Source organism: Mobula birostris, chromosome 13, assembly GCF_030028105.1.
Source record: "Mobula birostris isolate sMobBir1 chromosome 13, sMobBir1.hap1, whole genome shotgun sequence".
Classification (NCBI taxonomy): Eukaryota; Metazoa; Chordata; class Chondrichthyes; order Myliobatiformes; family Myliobatidae; genus Mobula; species Mobula birostris.
In genome coordinates this window covers 26,953,872-26,973,833 of record NC_092382.1, presented here as the reverse complement: position 1 = coordinate 26,973,833, position 19,962 = coordinate 26,953,872, and the positions used below count along the sequence as shown (strand labels likewise).

The window sequence follows — 19,962 nt, the reverse complement described above, 5'->3', positions numbered from 1 at the left end:
AAAATTAATGGGGACATGACAACTGACCACCTTGAAATTAATGACACTTTTAGGGAATTTTATTCTAAATTGTATAGTTCTGACTCTGTTAATGATAATATTGCAATGAATAATTTTTAGATCAATTAAATATCCCAAATCTTTCATTAGATGATTGTAGGCAATTGGATCAACCTATTTCCCAGGAGGAAAGTGCTCAGGCTATTTGAGAATTGCATTCTGGGAAATCCCCAGGATCCGCTGGATTCTCTGGAGAGTTTTATAAGGCTTTTTCCTCCTTGCTTATACCACACTTATGTTCTACCCTTACAGATTCCTTTAAGGCAGGGAGACTACCGCAGTCTTCTTACGAAGCTTCCATTTCGCTCATTCTCAAAAAGAATAAGAATCTTACTGTATGTTCTTTGTATAGACCAATCTCTTTACTCAATTTCGATACTAAAATTTTATCCAAAGTATTGGCTCGCAGACTTGAAAATATTATATTGTAGCTGTGTGCTACACACAGCGCTAAAAATAACCACACGTAGTCGGTGAGTTAGGGTTGTGATAAAAGAGATTTATTCAAACTTCGCGGCCTGCTTTAAAGCCTTCCTGTTCCCGCCCTCCCTGGGTGGGACTGCTGTGGGGAATGCATAATCACAGACCCTTAACGCGCACGGGATTTCCCCCCTGCTGCTGAAGATGGCCTGGCGCCCTTTTTGGGGCCGGCCTCTCTGCCAGCGCGCGCCGGTTCGTGTGTGCTAGAAAGTGGGTCACCACGTAACCACCCCCCGCCCCCAGAACCGGCGATACCTCCCCCAATGTCCACAGTCTGGATTGGCCTCTGTTTGGGAGGTCTGCCCCTGCGCCGCGGTGCCTGAGCCTGGACCAGCTGCGCCAAGTCCACATGGGCCGGTTTGAGTCGGTCCACCGTGAAAACCTCCTCTCTCCCCCCAATGTCCAGCATGAACGTGGACCCGTTGTTCCTGATCACCTTAAACGGCCCCTCGTAGGGCCGCTGTAGCGGTGCCCGGAGTCCGCCCCATCGTACAAAAAGAAACTTACAGTTCTGCAGGTCTTTGGGTACGCAGGTCGGGCTCTGTCCGTGCTGTGAAGTGGGTATGGGGGCCAGGTTACTGAGACGCTCCCGTAGTCAGACCAGGACTGCTGTGGGTTCTTCCTCTTGCCCCCTTGGGGCTGGTATGAACTCTCCTGGGACGACCAGGGGTGCGCCGTACACCAACTTGGCCGACGAGGTGTGCAGATCCTCCTTGGGCGCCGAGCGAATTCCGAGCAGGACCCAGGGAAGTTCATCCACCCAGTTAGGCCCCTCCAGGCCGGCCATGAGAGCCGACTTCAGGTGATGGTGGAAGGTATTTGTGTGGTGTAGCTGCGATCCTAAAAGGCTGGCCATAGCCGACCACAGGCTGGAGGTGAACTGGGCTCCCCTGTCGGAGGTAATGTGGGCAGGTACCCCGAAGCGGGCTACCCAGGTTGCGATCAGTGCTCGGGCGCAGGATTCGGAGGTGGTGTCGGTGAGCGGGACTGCCTCTGGCCATCTCGTGAACCAGTCTATCATAATTAGGAGGTACCGCGCTCCTCGTGATACTGGCAGGGGCCCCACGATATCCACATGGATGTGGTCGAACCTCCGGTGGGTGGGTTCGAACCGCTGCAGCGGAGCCTTGGTGTGCCGCTGCACCTTGGCCGTTTGGCACTGCATGCACATTTTGGCCCATTCACTGACCTGTTTACGCAGTCCATGCCACACGAACCTGTTGGCGACCAGCCGGACGGTTGTCCTGATGGAGGGATGCGCTAAGTTGTGAATGGATTCGGAAACCTGCCGGCGCCAGGCTGCTGGGACGATGGGGCGGGGTTGGCCGGTAGCTACGTAACACAGTAGGGTCCTCTCACCTGGGCCTACGGGGAGGTCTTGGAGCTGTAAACCGGAGACTGCAGTCCTGTAACTGGGGATCTCAGCGTCTGCCTGCTGTGCCTCTGCCAGCGCTGCATAGTCCACCCCCTGGGACAGGGCCTGTATGGTAGGTCTGGATAGTGCGTCCGCCACAATGTTGTCCTTTCCCGGACATGCCGGATGTCCGTCGTATATTCGGAGATGTAGGACAGATGTTGCTGCTGGTGGGAAGACCAGGGGTCGGACACCTTAGTGAACGCAAAGGTAAGCGGTTTGTGGCCTGTGAACGCAGTGAAGGGCCTACCTTCTAAGAAATATCTGAAATGCCGGATTGCCAGGTATAGTGTCAATAGCTCCCGGTTGAAAGCACTGTATTTGAGTTCGGGTGGTCGTAGGTGTTTGCTGAAGAATGCCAGGGGTTGCCAGCGACTCTCGATGAGTTGTTCCAGCACTCCACCAACTGCTGTGTTGGATGCGTCCACCGTGAGGGCAGTAGGAACGCCCATTCTGCGGTGCACTAGCATCGCGGCGTTTGCTAAGGCTTCTTTGGTTTTAACAAAAGCGGCTGCGGCCTCTTTATCCCAGGTAATGTCCTTGCCCTTACCCGACATCAGGGTGAACAGGGGGCGCATGATTCGGGCTGCTGAGGAGAGGAAACAGTGGTAGAAATTCACCATACCCATGAAACGTCGACTGTACTTCTTCCTAGAGATGCTGCCTGGCCTGCTGCGTTCACCAGCAACTTTGATGTGTGTTGCTTGAATTTCCAGCATCTGCAGAATTCCTCATGTTTAGGAATGATGGTGCTTAGTTCTCTGAAGGTGGAATCTCATGTGGATAGGGTGGTGAAGAAAGCTTTTGGTTTGCTGACCTTTATAAATCAGAGCATTGAGTATAGGAGTTGGGATGTAATGTTAAAATTGTACAAGGCATTGGTAAGGCCAAATTTGGAGTATTGTGTACAGCTCTGGTCACTGAGTTACAGGAAAGATGTCAACAAAATAGAGAGAATACAGAGGAGATTTACTAGAATGTTACCTGGGTTTCAGCACCTGAGTTACAGAGAAAGGTTGAACAAGTTAGATCTTTATTCTTTGGAGCGTAGAAGGTTGAGGGGGGACTTGATAGAGGTATTTAAAATTATGAAGGGGATAGATAGACTTGACGTGGATAGGCTTTTTCCTTTGGGAGTAGGGGAGATTCAAACAACTGGACATTAGTTGAGAGTTAAGGGGCAAAAGTTCAGGGGTAACACGAGGGGGAACTTCTTTACTCGGAGAGTGGTAGCTGTGTGGAACGAGCTTCCAGTAGAAGTGGTAGAGGCGGGTTCGATTTTGTCATTTAAAAAAAATTCGATCGGTATATGGACAGGAAAGGAACGGAGGGTAGAGGCAGGTAGATGTGACTAAGTGAGAGTAAGCGTTCAGCATGGACTAGAAGGGCCAAGATGGCCTATTTCCGTGCTGTAATTGTTATATGGTTATATGAACTTGCGGGTGTCTCTGCAGGTTGGACAACTGAGTGACTTCCTTCTCAGACTGAGCAGGTGAACGGCCTCTCCCCAGTGTGAACTGACTGGTGTGCTTGTAGGCTAGCTAACCGTGTGAATCCCTTCCCACAGACTGAGCAGGTGAATGGCCTCTCCCCAGTGTGAACTCACTGATGTATCTGCAGATCAGGTGATCGAGTGAATCCCTTCCCACAGACTGAGCAGGCGAATGGCCGCTATGCAGTGTGAACTGACTGGTGTCTCCGTAGGTGAGATGCCTGAGTGAATCCCTTCCCACAGTCTGAGCAGGTGAACGGCCTCTCCCCAGTGTGAACTCTCCGATGCACCTTCAATTGGGATGACTGAGTGAATCCCTTCCCACAGTCTGAGCAGGTGAACGGCCTCTCCCCAGTGTGAACTTGCTGGTGTCTCTGTAGATCAGATGATCGAGTGAATCCCTTCCCACAGACTGAGCAGGTGAACGGCCTCTCCCCAGTGTGAAATCGCTGGTGTTTCAGTAGGTCAGATGACTGAGTGAATCCCTTCCCACAGTCTGTGCAGGTGAACGGCCTCTCTCCAGTGTGAACTCGCTGATGTACCTTCAGATGAGATGATAAATTGAATCCCTTCCCACAGACTGAGCAGGTGAATGGCCTCTCCCCAGTGTGAACTCGCTGATGTACCTTCAGTTTAGATGAGGAAGTGAATCCCTTCCCACAGACTGAGCAGGTGAATGGCCACTCCCCAGTGTGAACTGACTGGTGTTCTTGTAGGTGAGCTGACTGTGTGAATCCCTTCCCACAGTCTGAGCAGGTGAACGGCCTCTGCCCTGTGTGAACTCGCTGATGTATCTGCAGATGAGATGACTGAGTAAATCCCTTCCTACAGACTGAGCAGGTGAATGGCCTCTCCCCAGTGTGAACTCGCTGATGTATCTGCAGATCAGGTGATCGAGTGAATCCCTTCCCACAGTCTGAGCAGGTGAACGGTCTCTCCCCCGTGTGAAGTCTCTGATGCACCGTCAGTTGAGATGACGAAGTGAATCCGTTCCCACAGTCTGAGCAGGTGAACGGCCTCTCCCCAGTGTGAACTCTCTGATGTTCCTTCAGTTGAGATGACGAAGTGAATCCCTTCCCACAGTCTGAGCAGGTGAACGGCCTCTCCCCAGTGTGAACTCGCTGATGTATCTGTAGATCAGATGATCGAGCAAATCCCTTCCCACAGTCTGAGCAGGTGAACGGCCTCTCCCCAGTGTGAACTCGCTGATGTGCTTGTAGGTTAGCTAACTGTGTGAATCCCTTCCCACAGTCTGAGCAGGTGAATGGCCTCTCCCCAGTGTGAATTCGCTGATGTACCTTCAGTTGGGATGATCGAGCGAATCCCTTCCCACAGTCCGAGCAGGTGAATGGCCTCTCCCCAGTGTGAACTCTCTGATGTACCTTCAGGTTAGATGACTGAGTGAATCCCTTCCCGCAGTCTGAGCAGGTGAACGGCCGCTCCCTGGTGTGAACTCGCTGGTGAGCCATTAGGTCAGATAACCGCGTGAATCCTTCCCCACAAATTCAGCAGATGACCAGCCTCTGCTCAGTGTGAACAGACTGGTGTATCCACAGGTGGGATGACCGACTGAATCCCGTCTCACACATAGAACAGGTGAATGGGCTTGTCTCAGTGTAAACTTGCTGATGTACCTTCAGTTGAGATGATGGAGTGAATCCATTCCCACTGTCTGAGCAGGTGAATAGCCTCTCCCCTGTGTAAGATGACAGGCACGTCAGTCGGTCAGATGATCAAATGAATCTCTCCCCACAGTCTGAGCAGGAAGGATGATCGAGTGAATCATTGCTCCACTTCTTAAATATCTGGACAAAGACAGCAAAACTGGCGTGTTGTGTTCGAGATTCCCGTAGACAAATTCCTTGTCATTTTTAATCTGTAAAAAGATTTACAAAATCAATCAATGAGTGAAGGACAACATTTCAGATGAGATCACTTGAGTTGCCAAGGTGTGATCTGGCATCACACCGTTACAGTGAGGTTCAACCCAAGTTGGAGAGAGAAATCACCTTCTAACTGGGCACAGTGCTGGTATCTGGAATGACCATCAAATTCTCTGATGCTCTTCCTTTTTTTATAAGAATGGGGCATTTCTGCCATCTCCAATCTGTGACCTGGCTCAGTTTGACTCTCTCCATTGGTATTATTCCCTGTTCCCACTGAGCTGCATAGGTTCCTGGCCCCACAGTAACTGAAACACTCACACACAAATAGCCGGCAGTGCATTCCATGCACCCACCACTCTGTGTGAAAAACTTACCCCTGACATCCCCTCAGTATCTATTTCCAAGCTCCTTAAAACTATGCCCCCTCGTGTTAGCCATTTCAGCCCTGGGAAAAAAACCTCTGGCTCTCCACACGATTAATGCCCCTCATCATCTTATACATCTAAAAAAGGCTCTAAACATAAACAAGGAAATTATACATTGCTTTGAGGATTTGTTAGAAATATACAAAATTATGAGGGTATAGATAGGGTAAATGCGAGCAGCTTTTTCCACTGAGGTTGCGTGGGATGGCCAGAGGTCATGGTTAAGTGGGGAAGGTGAAAATTTAATGGGAATATTTGGAAAAGCTCTTTCCTGCAGTGGTCGTGAGAGTGTGGATTGAGATGTCAGCACAAGTGGTGAATATGAACTCGGTTTCACCATTTCAAAGAAGTTTGGATGGGAGCCTGGATGATAGGGGTATGGAGGGCGATGGTCTCGGTGCAGGTAGTTGCATTAGACCAGCGGTCCCCAACCACCGGGTCGCAAAGCATGTGCTCCCGGGCCACAAGGAAACAATATGATTTGGCGATATGAGTCAGCTGCACCTTTTCTCATTCCCCGTCACGGCCACTGATCAGCCATTACACATGTGAGGTCATGACCCGCGCGTCATCTGTGTCAGCGCGGGAAGGAGATCAACTCCTCGAGCTTGCAAATGACGGCGGGCTGAGAAGTATGTTTGAAATAACATCTCTGTCGGCATTCTGGATCAAAGTCAAGGCTAAATATCCTGAGATAGCCACGAAAGCACTGAAAACGTTGCTTCCATTTCCAACATATCTCTGCGAAGCGGAGTTTTCTCCAATGAATGCAACGAAAACTAAATTGCGGAATAGACTGGACAGGAACTCACTTCGAGTATCGCTGTCTCCCATCATCCCTCGATAGGACCGTGTTGTTGGAGGGAAACAAGCCCAGGGCTCCCACTGATTCAGCGATATTGGTGTGTTCCAATGATCTTATATATTCATACGGGGAAAATATGTGCTGTGTGTTTAAAATCCAAATGTTACTTAAAATGTCATGATGCTATTGACTTACTTATATAACCATATAACAATTACAGCACGGAAACAGGCCATCTCTGCCCTACTAGTCCGTGCCGAATGCTACTCTCACCTAGTCCCGCCGATGTGTACTCAGCTCATAACCCTCCATTCCTTTCCTGTCCATATAGCTATCCAATTTTCCTTTAAATGATAATATCGAACCTGCTTCTGCCACTTCTACTGGAAGTTCATTCATCACTTACTTCAAGCTCCTCTGATAATTGACTTATCACTATATTCATGCGAGGAAAATATGTGCTGTGTGTTTAATATTAAATTCGTTAGATAAACCCTTTTAGAAATGAAATTGGGTGTATTAGCCATTTATTACGTATATTCCAGTCATGATTAACACCGCCCCCCCCCCCCCCACTCCTGACACTCCGACAGAATCACGAAAAAGGATTTGCAGGAAAAATCGGCAGGTCACGACGCGCATGCGCACTGGTGCCCGCGCAAGGCTTCATGGTCATTGTTGTCTTTCTCTGGGTAAACGCAACGTATTTGACTGCTACTCTTGTCCGTTGGCAACCCTACCCACCACCGCCACCCCACCGGGTCGGCCGCTCCACAAGAATATTGTCAATATTAAACCGGTCCGCAGTGCAAAAAAGGTTGGGGACCCTTGCGTTAGACAGCTTAAATGTTTTTTCAGCATTGACCAGATGGGCTAAATAGCCTGTTTCTATACTGAACTTCTCCATGTTTCTATGACACAGAAGCTGGCCAAACTTGTTTGGAAGGGAAAAGTTGGGAGTGACAACGGAGCAGCGATGGCTGGAGTTTCTGGGAGCAATTTGGGAGCTCAGTGATCGATACATCCGAAAGATGTGGAAACATTGGAAAGGCAGGAGGACACAACTGTGGTTGAAATGAGAAGCCAAAGCCAACATAAAAGCCAAAGAGAGGGTAAACAAAAGAGTGAAAACGATTGGGAAGCTTTTAGAAACCAACAGAAGACGACTAAAAAAAAAAGTCCGATGAGCTCAGGGCGTGGAATTATTATATTGTAGTCATTAGTGAGTCTTGGTAGTGCCCAACAGTCTGAGGCATTTAGAGGAACAAAATATCCGGGGCCTCAATATCTCTTGAAAACCAAGGTTCCCTGCACCAGTTAACTTTCAACTTTTATTATGCAGGCACATACAAACTCTACACCTTCAAAATTTCACTTCTGAAGGCCTCCCACGTACCGAGTACTCCTTTACCAGAAAACAGCCTGTCCCAAACCACACTTGTCAGATCCTTTCTGATACCATCAAAATTGACCTTTCTCCAATTTAGAGTCTCAACCCATGGTCCAGACCTCCCTTTTTTCCATATTTACTTTGAATCTCATGGCATTATGATCACTAATTTCTGTCACCAGCCCTGGATCATCAGCCTATTGCACACTTCTACATCAGAAATTTTATGTACTGATTAAGGGCACATTTGACAAACTATACCCCATCTAGTCCTCTTACAGTATGGGAGTCCCAGTCAATACATGGAAAGTTAAAATCACTTACTGAATCAACTTTTGTTTCTTGGCATGGTCTGCAATCTCTCTACAAATTTGTTCCTCTAAATCCCTTGGATTGTTGGGTGCAACCAAGTCCCCAATAATGGCTACAATATCAGAATTCCCTGTCCTGAGCTCATCTGGCTTTCCTGCGATGCTTCTTGCATTGTGATATACACAGCTCAGCACATTCATCGCACCATTCACAACACGCTGGAGGTACTCAGCAGGTCGGGCAGCATCCGTGGAAATGATCAGTTAACATTTCGGGCCATGACCCTTCATCAGGACTGAAGAGGGTAGGGGCAGAGACCCCATAAAGAAGGTGGCGGGAGGGTGGGGAGGAGAAGGCTCCAGGCTCAACCATTTGATTGCTGACTGTATCTGGTGTCTGAACAACATCTGACTGGTGTCAAGAAAACAACCTCCCCTCATTGTCACAAAACATGCATCATTGCTGTCGCAGTTTATGTTCCACTGGATGCTAATGCTAAAGTAGCCATGAAAGACCTCAGTGCTGCTATTAGCAAGCTGCAGACATTGCATCCAGATGGAGCTTTGACTGTCGCTGGGGACTTTAATCATTGTAACCTACGTACCGTGCTTCCAAGATTTTACCAAAATGTATTATGCACCACCACGTGGAATAAAACCTTAGATCATATCTACACAAATGTGGCTGACGCTTACAAACTCACTACCCTCCCCCACCTGGGACAATCTGACCATCTTTCATTGTTTCTGCTTCCCAAGTATAGCCCAGTCATTAAACGTGTGAAACCCACAATGAAGACTATTAAGATCTGGCTGGAGGGGGCTGACTCTGCTCTTCAGCACCAATTCCAGCACACAGACTGGAGCGTGTTTGCTGCCCATGCCACCATAGACTCTCAGATTAACATTGATTTATACACCAACTCTGTCCTTGAGCACATCAACAAGTGTGTAGATAGAGAGACATCACTAAAACAAAGTTTTCCCCAGTCAGAAACCATGGATGAACAGAGAGGTTCACCTCCTGCTCAAAGCCAGAGATTCAGCCTTCAGGTCTGGAGACCGGGAGGCTTACAGCTCAGCCAGGGCTAACCTGAGGAGGGAAATCTCTCAGGCTAAACACATTTACAAACAGAGAATCGAGGAGCATTTCAACTCCTCTGACCCCCGGCCCATGTGGCATAGCATACAGGTCATTACAGACTTCAAACCTCCTAGTACTGTGCCCCCTTCCAGCTCTGCTACCCTCCCTGATGAGCTCAATTACTTCTACACTTGCTTTGATCGAGGGAACAAGGAGGTCACCCTCAAAGCGGATCTCCCACCTGGTGAACTGTCTCTCTCACTTTCCACCTCTGATGTTTGTGCCACCCTGAGCAGGGTGAATGTACGGAAGGCAGCTGGTCCGGATGGAATACCTGGCCGTGTGGTCAGAGTCTGTGCAGGGCAGTTGGCCGGGGACTTCATGGACATTTTTAATCTGTCCCTGGCCCAGGGTGTTGTCCCCCACAAGCTTCAAGATCACCACCATCGTGCCAGTGCCGAAGCATTCCACTGCCACGAGCCTGAATGATTTCCGCCCAGTTGCACTCACCCCCATCATTGCAAAGTGCTTTGAGAGACTGGTTCTATCACATCTGAAATCCTGTCTGCCCACTATCCTGGACCCCCATCAATCTGCCTATCGCACCAACATGTCAACAGAGGACACCATCTCCACGGCACTTCACTCTGCCCTGACCCACCTGGACAACCCCAACTCTTACGTCAGAATGAGGTTCATTGACTTTAGTTCAGCATTCAATTCTGTAAGCCCCTTCAAGCTGATCACCAAACTTGGCCAGCTTGCTATCAGCTCATCCATCTACAATTGGACCTTGGACTTTCTGACTAACAGACCCCAATCAGTTAGATAACCTCTCCTCCTCCACTCTCACCCTGAACACCGGCGTGCTTCAAGGCTGTGTGCTGAGCCCTCTTCTGTACTCCCTTTTCACCTATGACTGCATTCCTGTACATGGTTCTAACTCCATAATCAAGTTCGCAGATGACACCATGGTGGTTGGCCTAATCAGAGGGGATGATGAGACGGCCTACAGGGACGAGGTCCAGCACCTGGCCGCGTGGTGTACCAACGACAATCTGGCCCTTAACACCCAGAAGACCAAGATCATTGTGGACTTAAGGCATGCTAGGAGCCACACTCCCAATCTACATCAACGGAACTGTAGTGGAGCGTGTATCAAGCTTCAAATTCCTTGGTGTCCACATTTTCGAGGATCTCACCTGGTCCCTGAGCTCTTCCATCCTGATCAAAAAGTCGCAACAGCGCCTTTACTTCCTGCGGAGCATCAATAAAGCTCTCCTCTGTCCCAGGATATGACAAACTTTTACCACTGTACCATTGAGAGCATACTCACCAACTGCATCTCAGTGTTGTATGGCAATTGTCCCATTTCGGACCACAAAGCGCTCCACCGTGTGGTGAAAACTGCCCAGCGGATTATCGGCACCCAATTGCCCACCATTGAGAACATCTACCATAAACATTGCCTGGGAAGGGCGAAACACATTATCAAGGATGCATCTCACCCTAACCATGGAACTTTTACTCTCCTCCCATCCGGTAGGCACTACAGGAGCCTCCACTCCCGCACCAGCAAGCACAGGAAGAGCTTCTTCCCTGAGGCTGTGACCCTGCTGAACCTCACATCACAGCACTAAGCAGTACTGCACCCGTATTGTACTGTCTCAGTACTTTTATATTTGTGTGCTGTAGTACTTACTTTTTATTCTCAGTTATTTTGTAAATAACACTATTCTTTGCATTTCTGGTCAGATGCTAACTGCATTTCATTGGCTTTGTATCTGTACTCGGCACAATGACGATAAAGTTCAATCCAAACAACAGGAATTCTGCAGATGCTGGAAATTCAAGCAACACACATCAAAGTTGCTGGTGAACGCAACAGGCCAGGTAGCATCTTCAGGAAGACTAGTCCTGACGAAGGGTCTCGGCCTGAAATGTCGACTGCCCCTCTTCCTACAGATGCTGCCTGGCCTGCTGTGTTCACCAACAACTTTGATGAAAGTTGAATCCAATCTAATCTAAAAAAAACAAAGGAGCTGATTGTGGACGACAGGAGGAATGGAGACAGGCTAACCCCGAATGACATCAATGGATCTGGGGTTGAGACGGTGAACTGCTTTAAGATCCTTGGCATAAACATCACCGAGGACCTCACATGGTCTGTACATACCGGCTGTGTTGTGAAAAAAGCACAACAGCGCCTCTTTCACCTCAGACAGTTGAAGAAGTTTGGGATGGAGCCCCAAATCCTAAGAACTTTCTACTGGAACACAACTGAGAGCATCCTGACTGGCTGCATCACTGCCTGGTATGGGAACTGTACTTCCCTTAATCGCAGGAACCTGCAGAGAGTGGTGCAGACAGCCCAGCACATCTGTAGATGTGAACTCCCCACTATTCAGGACATTTACAGAGACAGGTGTGTAGACAATAGACAATAGGTGCAGGAGTAGGCCATTCAGCCCTTCAAGCCAGCACCACCATTCACTGTGATCATGGCTGATCATCCGCAATCAGTACCCGTTTCCTGCCTTCCTCCCATATCCCTTCACTCCGCTATCTTTAAGAGCACGATCCAACTCTTTTTTGAAAGAATCCAGAGAATTGGTCTCCACTGCCTTCTGAGGCAGAGCAATCCACAGAACGATAACCCTCTGTGTGAAAAAGGGCCCAAAGGATATTGGCAACCCAATTCACCACAACCTGTTCCTGCTGCTACCATCCAGGAAACGGTACCACAGCAAAAGGACCAACAGGCTCCGGGACATCATCTTCTACCAGGCCATCAGACTGATTAATTCATGCTGATACAATTGCATTTCTATGTTATATTGACTGCCATATGTACAAACTATTTATTATAAATGACCATAAATTACACATTGCACATTCAGACAGAGATGTAACATAAAGATTTCTACTCCTTATGTATGTGAAGGATGTATGTAATAAAGTCAATACAATTCGTTCACCCTCCCCATCTGTTCTGTCATTCTGGCTCCCATTCCCCCTACAACTTATTTTAACCACATCACCCTCTCCCCACACTAGCACTAGCGAGCCTTACCACTAGGATATTCATCCCCTCTTGTTCTGTTCCCCCAACAGTTTCTAAAGTGGTCCACCTGTTGTTGTGCGGGATGGACACAAGAGTACTCTGCGATGGCTATTTAACCTCATTCCCCTTCCTGACTCTCACCCAGTTTCCTGTGTCCTGCACCTTGGGTGTAACTCACCTCTCTTCATGTCATATCTATCACACTCTCCAACTCCTGGATGATCTGGAAATCATCCATTTCAAGTTCCAACCCCTTAAAGTGCAGGGTTACAAGCTGCAGCTGGATGCACATCTTGTAGGTGAGGGTATCAGGGACACTGGAGGTCTCCCCACCTTCCCACCAATGTCCCCTCTAATTTGTAATGACCAGTGTGCACATAAATCTTGTACTGTACATTTTTTTAACCCAGTGACAACATGTGCACAGTGAATTTTATATAGAGAGGTATTTATTTTAACAGCTGGCATATCACTGTCAGTAAGAACTTTGATCTCCTCTGGGTTTGTTTAAGTTCATCTGCACTCTCACACAACCTATGTAGCAGGCCTGAAACAGTTAATGAAGGATTTTCTCACCAGAGCTTTTGCACATTGTCCATATCTGATTTGCTTGCTAAATGACACTTTAAAAAGTCAGAATTCCAAATATCACTCCACTTCGTCCCACTTGTAAATTCTCCAGCAACTTTTGCATCATCACAATACACACAGGTAACACCAGTTTCTGTATTGTACATAAATATTTCCCCTGAACCCTCCCCCAGGTGACTGATGGTGGTGAACTCAGTGATGGCAATGCCAATGAATATGAAGGGAAGGGCAGTAGTCTGTCTCATTGGAGTCTGGCACATTTGTGATGTGAAAGCTACTTGTTGCCCAGGGCAAAGGTGTTTGATATCATTATGTACCCAGAGAGAGTGGGACAAAACATGTTCTCACGGGTAGAAAAGTCCAGAACAAGAGGGGGTAGAACCAGCAACAGACACAAAATGCTGGGGGAACTCAGCAGGCCAGGCAGCATCTATGGAAAAGAGTACTAATGCTGAGTTCCTCCAGCAATTTGTGTGTGTTGCTCGGATTTCCAGCATCTGCAGATTTTCTCTTGTTTGTGACTGGAGGCAGAACAAAGGTGATTTTCACAACAGCTGATGTAAAAGATTTTGTTCCCTTTCTCCGGGTTCCCGATCCTTGCATTTAGACAGCTGGAGCTCAGCTCTGTCTGAGAGACCCATCGGTTCCCATTCCCTCATCAGCCGGAAGCTCCCCGGGGCCCGTGTACGGATGGTGGGGCTGAGAGAGAGGGAAGAGAGCAGGACTGTCCCGGGATTGCGGGTCACGGAGTCCGGAGTCACAGCAACTACCCGAAGTCGGTGTTGAAAACGCCGCCCGGTGAGACCCCCAACCCGGAGACCCCTTCTCACCTCAACCGATCATCCGGGGCCTTTTGTGCCCCGCGCGCTGGTGAGCTCGAGCTTGGTCGGTTTAACGGCTGGGCTACGAATCACGTGACCAGCCCCTCCCCCACCGCTGTCTACAGAGGAGTCACGCGCTGCGCTATTCCCATTGGTACGAAGCGATGTCAATCACTGCTTCCAGCCAATAGCGGAGGCGGACCAGCCGAGAGGGCGTTACCCCCGCTGACACCGTCTCCCGAACTTTCCGTCACGGCGGGACAACCGTCAAAGTAAATGTCCGCTTTCTGATTTATTTCCATTTCCCTCCGAGGGAAGTTGGGGCGTTTGTGAAGCGTCTCCTGCGGCCGGAGTCTGATGTGTCGCTGAGAGGTAGGAGGAGACCGCTCGGCCCGTCGGTTTGATGCCGGTTCCCCGGGGAGGGAGAGGATGAAGACGGTGAGAGAGGGGGCGGACAGGATGTTTGTCCCGGTGGGGACAGGAGGGGCTCATCTGTGGAAATGTCTGAGCCCACGGTGGTGGCGATTCACCACATTGGGGGGCAAACACCGGCAGACTGTTGCCCTGCAAGCGGGGCCAATGGTCCGGGCAAAGTGACAATTATTTGTGTTTTGTTGAGACTGTACCGGGAATATGGTGTAAAATCCCGCTCCCCACACTAACACGGGTCACACAGACCAAAGAACAAACTGCCGGAGGAACTCAGTGGGTCGGGCAGCATCTGTGGAGGGAAATGGACCGTCAACATTTCGGGCCGAGACCCTCCCTCTGGACTGAGAGTGGACGGGAAATAGTCCGAGAAAAGAGGTGAGGGGTGGGGATGGGGCAAGAGCTGGGGAGTGAGAGGTGGATCCAGGTGAGGGGGAGGTGGGAAGGTGGAAATAGTGACGGGGTGGGAGGTGAGTGGTTGGGGCAACACGGGGCTGCAGGAGATGGAAATTAATTCCATAGAGGATTAACAAAGAGGTTAGAGAGTATTTGTTATGGAGAGTGCAATGAAGATTCACCAGACTGAGCCCTGATGTGGTGGGGTCATCATATGAAGAAAGATCAAATGTGATAACCCTTTCATTTAGAGAATCGAGGACTGAGAGGTGAACACATTGAAATGCACAACATCATTACCGGCTGAACCAGGGATCCCAGTCTCTGAAAAAGGGGGTGGACTGTCCGGGACTGAGATGAGGGGAAATGTCTCCACTCCGAGGGTGGTGAATGTCTGTAAATCCCCACCACAGAGGGCGGTGAAGACTCAGTGATCGGAGGAATGTGAATAGAAACTAGTGTTAATAAACATAGAACTCTGTGACCCGGGGGGGGGTGGAGAGGAAGGGACAGGGAAGATATGGAGGGAAAAATTAAAAATGTTGCTGAAATAATACGGGAAATAATGAAATAAAGTGGGAAACGCGTCGGGCAGCGTGTGAGGGGCGAGGAGACGTCACCGGGTCACGTGGGAGACCCTTCTCCCGTCACGTGATCCCGTTTTGCCGCAGAGATGCGGCAGCTGCAAACACGAGGAAATCTGCAGATGCTGGAAATTCAAGCAACACACATCACAGTCGCTGGTGAACACAGCAGGCCAGGCAGCATCTTTAGGAAGAGGTACAGTCGACGTTTCAGGCCGAGACCCTTCATCAGGACTAACTGAAAGAAGAGCTAATAAGAGATTTGAGAGGGAGAGGGAGAGGGAGAGGGAGGGGGGAGGGGGGAGATCCAAAATGATAGGAGAAGACAGGAGGGGGAGGGATGGAGCCAAGAGCTGGACAGGTGATTGGCAAAGGGGATATGAGAGGATCATGGGACAGGAGTCCCAGGGAGAAAGACGGGGGCGGGGGGACCCAGAGGATGGGCAAGGGGTATATTCAGAGGGACAGAGGGAGAAAAAGGAGAGTGAGAGAAAGAATGTGTGTATATAAATAAATAATGGATGGGGTACGAGGGTGGGGCCTAGCGGAAGTTAGAGAAGTCGATGTTCATGCCATCAGGTTGGAGGCTACCCAGACGGAATATTAGGTGTTGTTCCTAAGTGTGGCTTCGTCTTTACACTGGAGGAGGCGGTGGATAGACATGTCAGAATGGGATGTGGAAGTAAAATGTTTGGCCACTGGGAGATCCTACTTTCTCTGGCGGAGAGAGCCGCAGGTTTGGTTCCGAGGCCCCGCCCACCGCGCTGATGACGCGCAGACGACATCGCGCATGCTCAGTACGGGCAGGGCGGTGTTGTTTTCCGTCCTTTGTTGAAGTGAGTCGGCGGTGGGATCGGGTTCGGGTTCCGGGAACGGATTATTCTCTGCGGGGCAACACCGACAATTTCCATTCGGTGAGTATTGAAGCCGGTCCCGAGCAGGGAGGTCTGATGTTGGGCAGTGAGACCCTTTAACTTTCCCGAACTCAAACAAGAGGAAAATCGGCAGATGCTGGCAATGCGAGCAACTTCCGCAAAGTGCTGGAGGAACTCAGCAGGCCCGGCAGCACCCAGGAAAAGTGTACAGTCGCGTTACCGGCCGAAACCCTTCGGCAGGACAGGAGGATAAAAGGCGGGGGGGGGGGGGGGGAAGGGAGAGAGAAACACAAGGTGATCGGTGAAACCTGAAGCGGGAGGGGATGAACTTTCCCAAACTGGCGGCCTCGCCTCGCTTCCTTGACGGAATCTGCCGGGGTCGGTCCGGGTTGTGAGACCTTCACACCGAACCGTCTCAGATGAGCCGCCGTCCAGTCCCTGTTGTTCTGGTCCTGTTAGCATGGTGACGTAAAATATATTTCTATATTGTTACTGACAGAGAATCGTATAATTTGTTTTCCGTGTGTTATCAGAATGTGCTTACCTGTGATGTTGCTACAAGTCAGTGTTTCTCTGTCCCTGTAACTTCCCGTACTTGTGCACTTGTCAAATTCAACAGGACCTGAGAAAACTCAGTGAGATTTGATTAGTGACGATCATCCTGACAGCTCGGTTGGCCAAATGTAAAGAGACAGGACACTGTTAAATGCAAGATGCTGAACAGTGATGATAATCAGAGGGATCTTAGAGTCCACATTCATCTCTCCCTGAAAATGACTGCACAGATTGATCGAGTGGTTAAGAAGCCAAATGGCATGGTTGTCTTTATTAGTCGAGACATTTGAGTTCAAAAGTCTGGAAGTTGTGTTGCAGCTTTATAAAAACCTGAGGGTGGCCTCATCTTGGCACGGGAGGAGGCGATGGGTTGACACGTCGAAACAGGTAAAAAAGAGGGCATCTCCCTCGGTCCTGGAATGAAAAACCTCATCCTGAGAGCAGATGCGGCGGAGACAGAGGAATTGCGAGAAGGGGATGGCATTTTTGCAAGAGACAGGGTGAGAAGAGGAATAGTCCAGGTAGCTGTGAGAGTCCGGAGGCTGATAGTTGACATCAGTAGATAAGCTGTCTCCAGAGATAAGACAGAAAGATCAAGAAAGGGGAGGGTAGTGTCGGAAATGGACCATGTAAACTTGAGGTTAGGGTGAAAGTTGGAGGCAAAGTTAATGAAGTCAACAAGCTCAGCATGCGTGCAGGAAGCAGCGCCAATGCAGTCGTCAATGCAGCGAAGGACAAGTCGGGGACGGATACCAGTATAGGTTTGGAACATGGATTGTTCCACAAAGCCAACAAAAAGGCAGGCATAGCTGGGACCCATATGGGTGCCCATAGCTACACCTTTAGTTTGGAGCAAGTGGGAGGAGCCAAAGGAGAAATTATTAAGATTAAGGACTAATTCCGCTAGACAGAGCAGAGTGGCGGTAGAGGGGAACTGGTTGGGTCTGGAATACAAGCAGAAGCGGAGAGCTTTGAGACCTTCCTGGTGGGGGATGGAGGTATACAGGGACTGGACATCCATGGTGAAAATAAAGTGATGGGGGCCAGGGAACTTAAAATCATCAAAAAATTTCAGAATGTGAGAAGTGTCATGATCATAGGGAGCGATTGAACAAGGGAGGGATAAAACCGTATTGAGGTATGCAGAAATGAGTTCGGTGAGGCAGGAGCAAGCTGAGACAATGGGTCTACCTGGACAGGCAGGTTTGTGGATCTCGGGTAGGAGGTAGAAATGGGAAGTGCAGGGTGTAGGAACCATCACCAACTTTATCTGCTCAAGGGATCTCCCATCCACTGCTACCAACCTTATAGTTCCCACACTCCGCACTTCCCGTTTCTACCTCCCACCCAAGATCCTCAAACCTGCTTGTTCTTTTTTAAAGAAAGGGGCTTCACCTCCTCCACCATCAACTCTACTCTCAAATCAGCAATCCAGGCTGCCTTATATTTCCACACAACTACAGTGGAGAATCGGTTAATTACGCTTTAATTTAAATTTTGCACTCTTATTTAATTTAATACACACACACACACACACACACACACACACACACACACACACACACACACACACACACATCTATAAATTTACCTTTTTCGGCTATGATGAATTACATTATACTGCTGCCGTAAAGATCACACGTTCCAGGACATTGCCGGTGATATTAAACCAGATTCTGAAATTGTCAGGGGAGACCCTCCCACCGGTCACGTGATCACACATTACCGCAGATGTGCAGCAGTTGCGGGTGTGACGGGCCTGCGGTTTCGCACTGTGGACTGTCACTTTAAGAGCGCCTGAGTGAGGCGGGACTATGACGTCAGTCACAAGTTTTCGCAGTTTGTGCAGATTAAAATAGAGACAGAGAGAGAGAGAGAGAGAGAGAAAAAGAAAGAAAGAAAGAAAGAAAGAACAGGTACTTTCGCAGTCTGAGTAAGAGTTGGAACTAAGAACTGCCGGGGCAGGTTTGCTCCAGATGTGCGTGTCTCAAACTTCGTATAATCCATCGGAGTGGGTTCGGGGATGTCCTGTGGGACCACTCAAAGTTAACCCTTGCCTGGGTATATGATGTGGTCACCACTTGAAGACGACATTCCTGTGACAGGTCACTTTGGTGAGATATTTGAGTGGACTTTGGATCGATTCAACGGATAAGATCTTCGACGACGGCTCTTCCGTTTATCTGTGAAATTCGACGTGATCGCCTACTCTCTGCATTTGCCTGGGATTACAGATATCTCTCTCTCTCCCATTATTCACTTCGTGGACAACCGAACTTGCATATTTCACCCTCGTAAGACTCTAGCTTTGTTTCCAAGTTTGTTACCTTGGAAGCCACACACATATGTGCCTACGTAACACTGTTAACTTTTGTTTATCCTGCTTAAGTTAAGATATTATAAGTAGTTACTAATAAAGATAGTGGTTTTAACATCAAAACCAGACTCCATTTGTAATCTATTGCTGCTGGTTCGTCACACCGCTTTTTTTCCCAAGTCCCGCCCTCCGCTCTGCTTTACTGAGCCGAGGGAGGGATCGCTGACTGCGGGGTGAAGATATCAAGTTCACATCGGTGCGTATCGAGGCTGGTCCCAAGCGGGGAGGCCTGATATTGGGCAGTCAGTGCCGTTAACTTCTCCGAATTGGCGGCCTCGCCCCGCTTCCTGGAGCAGAACCTGCCGGCGTCGGTCCGGGTTGTGAGACCTTCACAGCGAACCGTCCGAAATGAGCCTCCGCTCAGTCCCTGTTGTTCTCGTCCTGACGGGCGGGGGAGGAATGAGGCGGTGATGCAGGGACTAGACCCATCTTTCATCTTTCATTTTTCGCCCGTTCAGACAAGGCGGTGGCGTCCAGATTAGTCACCTCCTCCCACTGTGGGTGGGCATTTGTTTTTCAGCCCATTTTACCGTTATGACCTGCTGAAGTGCAGCCACTGTTTCCCGATGTATGACCCTATTTAAGGGAGATTTGAACCTCTTGCATTCATCTGTGCTTCTCAAAAAATTGTACACACACACACACACACACACACACACGTCCTTATTGTGGTTCACAGTTTTTCTCTGTTATTATGTATTACTTAGTATTGCTGCCGTAAAGACAACACATTTTTATGACACATGCCGGAGATATTGAACCTGATTCTAATATTGACATGAGAGACTCGCCAATCCCTTTTACCGCGGAGCTGCAGCATCTGCAGGTTTGTGTCCGCTCCCCCACCACCGCTCTCCGCCCACCACAGCGCTGGAGACGCGGAGCTCATACTGCGCATGCTCAGTCTCGATAGTCGGTGGTTT

General features: G+C 49.2%; 1 pseudogene; it reads right to left on the bottom strand.

Annotated features, from left to right (window-relative positions):
* Positions 1 to 13,916, bottom strand: part of LOC140207859 (uncharacterized) — a 126,860-nt pseudogene extending 112,944 nt beyond the window's left edge.
* Positions 13,917 to 19,962: the final 6,046 nt, after the last annotated feature.